Raw genomic sequence first — 7,637 nt, forward strand, 5'->3', positions numbered from 1 at the left:
AACACGCTCCACAGTGGCACAGCGACAACTTGGGATGGTCTCTTTGTCCTATGACCAGCACGTTGTATTCCGGTGACAGCCGCACATCGGAGGCACCATTTACGATGGTGCCAAGAGCACAGCGACTGGTCCATGTTTATAATGTGGGGAGACATGATGTAGCAAGGACGCATGACCTACAATCTTTGAACAGATTGAAATTGATGAGCTTTTAGACAGGCTGTATGAACGAGCCTTTTCAACTGTTCTTTCTTTGAAAACTAAGTACAGGAATAGATTGAATGTAGGTATTAATTTGAGGCTAAAATTAACCAGGCGATGCGGTTGTCTACAAAACGGTGGCAATGCCGGAAGAAATGCAAGAAGACGTGCAGAGGATCGATGATTGGTGCGGGGGCTGAGATTCATAGGAAGCATCTTGAGGAAATGTAATTCATTCAAGAAAGAAGTGGCGTACAAGACACTTGTTCGACCAATTCTTGCTTCTTCGTCATCGGTCTGGGACCCTTACCAGGTTGGATTAGTAGAAGAGGTCGCCTTACGTCACGGGATTGTTTGATCGGCGTGATAGCATTACGGAGATGCTTTGCAAAGTCCAGTGGCAGTCGCTGCACCGGAGAAGTTGTGCATCAAGGAGAGATTTACTACTGAAATTCTGAGAAGCACATATCGGGAAGAGTTGGACAACATATTACTCTCTCTCAAATACGTCTCTTAATATGAGCACTACGAGAAAATCCGAGAAATTAGAGGTAATACGGACGTTCACCGATAATCATTCTTCTCACGCCCCTCCACCACAATCCATTAAGTTGCTAGTGAAGTAGAAAAAGGACGTACACTGGCTGACAAAAAAAAGTGGAGCACCCTGAAGGTATCGTTGGAAGTCAATGTAACTTGGTTCACGTACACACCATCGGCGGCTATGTAAATGATTAGAGTTGCAGTTCTCTGTGACAGGTAAACGGCCGCCAGAGTGCATCAGTGTTGTTCGGGTTTAATGTTCTTACTAGACGTGTTATGGTGTATAAGATAGTGAACAGCACAAATGTTGAGGAATCACTGTGAAGGGTGCAGAGATGCCTAGGATCGTAGGAAACAGTGTTCGGCGCCTGACAGAAAGGGGCCTCATTATTGGTCTCCATTAGGCCAGCTGGTCGAATCGTACAATATCCATATTCGCGGAGCAATATGATGTGACAGTGGTCTGATGTACTGCATGGGCAGGCACACTCGCCTTCTAAGTTCCGGTCGACTACGTCTGACCACCACAAGGGAGCATCACTCTATTGTGCACCGATCACATCGGAACTCCCACCATCCGAGAACAAAATATGGATCCTGCGCAACGTTCTGTGTCATCTAATACCGTTGTGTTCACTAATGAATCGCGGTTCTGCACTACCCTGATGACCAATGTCGGCGAATATGACAGCGACCTGCAAGAGGTCCCACTCTTTCAATGTTCAGGAGAAACACAGCGGTGTTACCCCTGGCGTCATGTTGTGGGAAGCCATCGGGTACGACTCCAGGTCACGTCTGATAGTGACTGAGGGAACTCTGCACAGTGCGTAGCGGACGTCCCGTGTCCTCGTCTGTCACCTCTCATGTGATACTATCGTGGTGCTAATTTTCAACAGAAGAATGGTCATACACATACGGCACGTGTCTCTGTGAACTGTCTGCCTGATGTTGAGGTATCCCTGTAGGCAGCAAGATCGACTGATCTGTCCCCGACAGAACGTGCGTGAGATAAGATCGAACGTCAAAACCACAACATTCAAATTGCAATGAAATCCAGACCATTAGCTGCTCAGAGACCTTGATAAATATCAATGGGGAGAGTTGAAAATGTGTGCCCCGACCGGAATTCGAACCCGGGATCTTACATGACAGACACTCTATCCGACTGAGCCAACGAGCACACAGAGGATAGTGCCACTGCAGGATCTTATCTCGGGTACGCTTCCCGTGAGACCCACATTTCCAACTTACTGTCCATACACTACATTTGTAGTGTCCCTGACCACTATACTCATTTATCGTGGCAGTCAATCCACCGATTCCCGTAAGAGCCTGAGCAATGTGAGTGCATCCGCACTGAAGAAGATCACTGCCCAGTAAACCTTATCTATAAGAAGGTGGTATCTGTTCAAAAAATGGTTCAAATGGCTCTGAGCACTAGGGGACTTAACATCTATGGTCATCAGTCCCCTAGAACTTAGAACTACTTAAACCTAACTAACCTAAGGACAGCACACAACACCCAGTCATCACGAGGCAGAGAAAATCCCTGACCCCGCCGGGAATCGAACCCGGGAACCCGGGCGCGGGAAGCGAGAACGCTACCACACGACCACGAGCTGCGAACGTGGTATCTGTTCTTTCGGACATGTCCTAATGAACAGATGCCATTGGCGATCTTGCAGTACTCAAAGAATGAAATTACAATTAAATCCAGACCATTAGCTGCTTATAGACGTTGATAAATATCAACAGGGACAGTTGAAAATGAGTGCCCCGCCAATGATCTTCAGTGCGGATACACTCACATTGGCCAAACTTACGGGAATCGGTAGATTGACTGTCGCGAGTAATGACTATAGTGAGCAGGGGCACCAGAAATGTAATTGTGGGCAGTAAGTGGGAAATGTGGGTCTCACGGGGAGTGTACCAGAGATAAGTTCCTGCAGTCGAATTACCTTCTGTGTCTTCGATGGCTTAGTTGGATAGAGCGTCTGCCATGTAAGCAGGAGACCCCGGCTTCGAGGCCCAGGCGGGGCACACATTCTCAATTATCCCCGTTGATACTTATCAACACCTGTAAGCAGCTAATGGTCTTAATTTCATGGTAATTTCATTCTTTGAGAATTGCAAGATCACCAATGGTATCTGTTCTTTCGGACATGTCATCTTCATACAGTTACAACATCTGTGGCCCATCTTGCCTCAGCGGAGCATACAACGGCTTTTTGACATCTTTTCAAACGATTGAATGCGTGTATCCATCAATGCTGATGGGGCTGCAACGTCATGCCAGTATGTGGGCTCATACTAACAGGTTCTTCTTAAAATTGACTCGTTATTGTAATGAGTGAAACAACAACATATACTCTTCCAACAAGTGAAGTTTCATTTTCTTTCCTCCCCCCCCCCCTTCCCCCTTACTGGCCGATTCAAGTTTTTTTGTCAAGCAATGCAGACGCAGATGTAGTTAACAAAATTTTGGTTCTCCCGGACGTAGCGTTTCAAAACCCTCGGCATGGTACATCGAAACCAAATAAGAAATGTCACATATCTGAAATTAAGAAGTTCTTACATAACGAAACGCCTGACTCACAGGTCTCACTCTGAATGGCCGGCTCAGTTTATAGGGCGATATGCGCAGCAGAGGGCCATTACTTTGCCGCAGTGGCGCAGGATATGACGTAGAGACAGTCGCCTCCGCATGCTACGCACGTCCTCCAGCAGTCATGGATGCTAACCTCGCCTCATCAGTCATCAGTCAGCTGCAAAGTCACTTACGTGGTCGAGCTGCTGCCCACCATTTTTTCCTTACGGCAGTCCTCTCTGAATCTTTTGCTATCCTGTGAACAACGACACATCGCGGCTGCGAAAAAACAAGACTGGAAAGAATGCACTGAAGATGGGGCCATAATTATCTGCCTTCACTGCCCACAACAATTAGAGGATTAATAGGAAAATAGTGGATTAGAAGGAAAATAGTACATTATGTTACGTAAAACTTTTAACTGATTCGGCTCAAATGGCTCTGAGCACTATGGGACTTAACATCTGAGATCATCAGTCTCCTAGACTTAGAACTACTTAAACTTAACTAACCTAAAGATAATTACTATTAAAACAGTCTTGATCACGATTTATTTAACAAGGTGACCGGTTTCGACCACTACTGTGGTCATCTTCAGACCATTGAGTAGGAACCTCTTTCTGTTGGAGAATCAGTAGTGATTCTCCAACAGAAAGAGGTTCCTACTCAATGGTCTGAAGATGACCACAGTAGTGGTCGAAACTGGTCACCTTGTTAAATAAATCGTGATCAAGACTGTTTTTAATAGTAATTATTTATAAGACATTGATCACTGCTGTTCCCGTAATGCATTCAAAAGTAACCTAAAGATATCACACACATCCATACCCGAGGCAGGACTCGAACCTGCGACCGTAACAACAGTGCGATTCCGGACTGAAGCGCCTAGAACTGCTCGGCCACACCGACCGGCCAAAATTAATCACCAGATCTGTTAATACATTTATCCCACTGTGAGACAAGATGTTTAATGAGTTCGTCCACCGCGGCCGGCCCAGTTGAGTTACACACACTGGACCCACAACTGGACTTGTTGTCTGGGGTACGATTTCATATGCTGGCAGGAGTACTGTCACGGTTATCCCACGCACACCGAATGCGAAACTGTACGTCAGTCTAGTGTTGGAGATCTTGTGCTGCCGTTCATTAACATCATTCCATGGGGTGTTTTCCAACGGGATAACGCTCACTCACATGCCGCTGTTGCAACGCAACATGCTATGCAATGTTTACACTTGTTGCCCCGGCATACTCGATCACCAGATCCGTCTCCAATCGTGCACATGTGGGACGTCATCGGTCGACAACATCAGCGTCATTCACAATCGTCATTAACCGTCCCTATACTGACCGACCAATTGCAACAGGAATGGAAAAACTGACATATAAAAAAAATGCATGCACGTTTGCATGCTTGCATTCAACACACTGGCGGTTACAACGGTCTTTAATGTATCAGCATTTCACATTTTTATGGCTTATCTCGCGCTTACATTAACCTGCGATCTTGCAATATTAACCTCTGAAATATGTTTCCTAGACAAATGTATTCCGGAAATTTCATTAAGTAACTAGAAATGTAAAAATACGTGATAGCAGAAGCAAAAACATTCCTGCAAACATGTATCTGAAAATGAGTTTTGGGAAGTGGCCATAACAGCCGGTAACTGATTCGGATATAATACTCTGTGGTTACACTTCCAGATGTAGTACATCATGAAAGATAAACGTGTTGAAGCAATGATTTTTGACTGATCAGTCACATCGATGTGACCACCCGCCAAAAGAATGAATAACCACCTTTTGCAGCGCAGACCGCTTCGCGAAGTATTGCGTGGAAATGCTAACACGCGAAATCCACCTTCGCCTCTATTGGAACAACCAAATGCAGCACAACCTGGCATCGTTTGCGAACGTCTGCAGAACGAATTACAGATGTCAAAAACAATACTGTACTATTACTAACGTGTTTACTTCAAATATGTAGGCCTACCGACTTCATCACAAAACGCTTCATTATTTCGACTCGTATTTAAGATCGCAAACGCTAATTACGTACTAGAAACGATATACAACTAAATCGAACATGCATGCACAACGCATAATAAGTCTCTCAATAATTCAGATACCTTTTAATCGTTTCCAAAAGTCCTCTGAACTTCAATTGAACTCAAAAGCACGGCGCACACGGGACGCGCGAGAGACGTTTGGCAGAAAAATGGCGCCAAAGCTAATCAGCCAATCACGGGAAACTTCACCTATGGCCACTCTCTCTCTGTATGCAGGCTCTCTAACCCTCCACAGCTAGTGGTGGTTAGGTGGTGGTGGTTAGTGTTTAACGTCCCGTCGACAACGAGGTCATTAGAGACGGAGCGCAAGCTCGGGTTAGGGAAGGATTGGGAAGGAAATCGGCCGTGCCCTTTCAAAGGAACCATCCCGGCATTTGCCTGAAACGATTTAGGGAAATCACGGAAAACCTAAATCAGGACGGCCGGAGACGGGATTGAACCGTCGTCCTCCCGAATGCGAGTCCAGTGTGCTAACCACTGCGCCACCTCGCTCGGTCCCACAGCTAGTGCTGCCATCTGCCGTCTATGAGTAGTCATTGCAAGTTGACGGTGGTCGCATCGATATGACTTGATCGTGTACAGTCTAACATTTTTTTTACGTATTATGCACATTGCACACTTCATATTTTCATAATCTCTGCATCATACACTTATATATACTCATGGTTCTGAGTGGGCGATGATTTACAACTTCTAGAAATTTTTCGGAAATCATCATTTACACAGAGCTGCATTCTCTCTTTATTAAACAACTAGTTTCGTGGAATACGTATAGTACAGTACATGCAGTAGCCAGTACGTAATGCAGCCACGCCGTAAATAATATGGCCACATTACCTACTGTGTATTATTTGTTCTCCAGTATTACAGTTGGATTTAACATTCGATTTATGGCTTTTGTCTTTCGCCGGAAAACGCTCTGCCTTCCAAATACACTCCTGGAAATGGAAAAAAGAACACATTGACACCGGTGTGTCAGACCCACCATACTTGCTCCGGACACTGCGAGAGGGTTGTACAAGCAATGATCACACGCACGGCACAGCGGACACACCAGGAACCGCGGTGTTGGCCGTCGAATGGCGCTAGCTGCGCAGCATTTGTGCACCGCCGCCGTCAGTGTCAGCCAGTTTGCCGTGGCATACGGAGCTCCATCGCAGTCTTTAACACTGGTAGCATGCCGCGACAGCGTGGACGTGAACCGTATGTGCAGTTGACGGACTTTGAGCGAGGGCGTATAGTGGGCATGCGGGAGGCCGGGTGGACGTACCGCCGAGTTGCTCAACACGTGGGGCGTGAGGTCTCCACAGTACATCGATGTTGTCGCCAGTGGTTAGCGGAAGGTGCACGTGCCCGTCGACCTGGGACCGGACCGCAGCGACGCACGGATGCACGCCAAGACCGTAGGATCCTACGCAGTGCCGTAGGGGACCGCACCGCCACTTCCCAGCAAATTCGGGACACTGTTGCTCCTGGGGTATCGGCGAGGACCATTCGCAACCGTCTCCATGAAGCTGGGCTACGGTCCCGCACACCGTTAGGCCGTCTTCCGCTCACGCCCCAACATCGTGCAGCCCGCCTCCAGTGGTGTCGCGACAGGCGCGAATGGAGGGATGAATGGAGACGTGTCGTCTTCAGCGATGAGAGTCGCTTCTGCCTTGGTGCCAATGATGGTCGTATGCGTGTTTGGCGCCGTGCAGGTGAGCGCCACAATCAGGACTGCATACGACCGAGGCACACAGGGCCAACACCCGGCATCATGGTGTGGGGAGCGATCTCCTACACTGGCCGTACACCACTGGTGATCGTCGAGGGGACACTGAATAGTGCACGGTACATCCAAACCGTCATCGAACCCATCGTTCTACCATTCCTAGACCGGCAAGGGAACTTGCTGTTCCAACAGGACAACGCACGTCCGCATGTATCCCGTGCCACCCAACGTGCTATAGAAGGTGTAAGTCAACTACCCTGGCCAGCAAGATCTCCGGATCTGTCCCCCATTGAGCATGTTTGGGACTGGTTGAAGCGTCGTCTCACGCGGTCTGCACGTCCAGCACGAACGCTGGTCCAACTGAGGCGCCAGGTGGAAATGGCATGGCAAGCCGTTCCACAGGACTACATCCAGCATCTCTACGATCGTCTCCATGGGAGAATAGCAGCCTGCATTGCTGCGAAAGGTGGATATACACTGTACTAGTGCCGACATTGTGCATGCTCTGTTGCCTGTGTCTATG

This window comes from Schistocerca serialis, chromosome 1 (assembly GCF_023864345.2).
Source record: "Schistocerca serialis cubense isolate TAMUIC-IGC-003099 chromosome 1, iqSchSeri2.2, whole genome shotgun sequence".
In the NCBI taxonomy this organism is placed as follows: Eukaryota; Metazoa; Arthropoda; class Insecta; order Orthoptera; family Acrididae; genus Schistocerca; species Schistocerca serialis.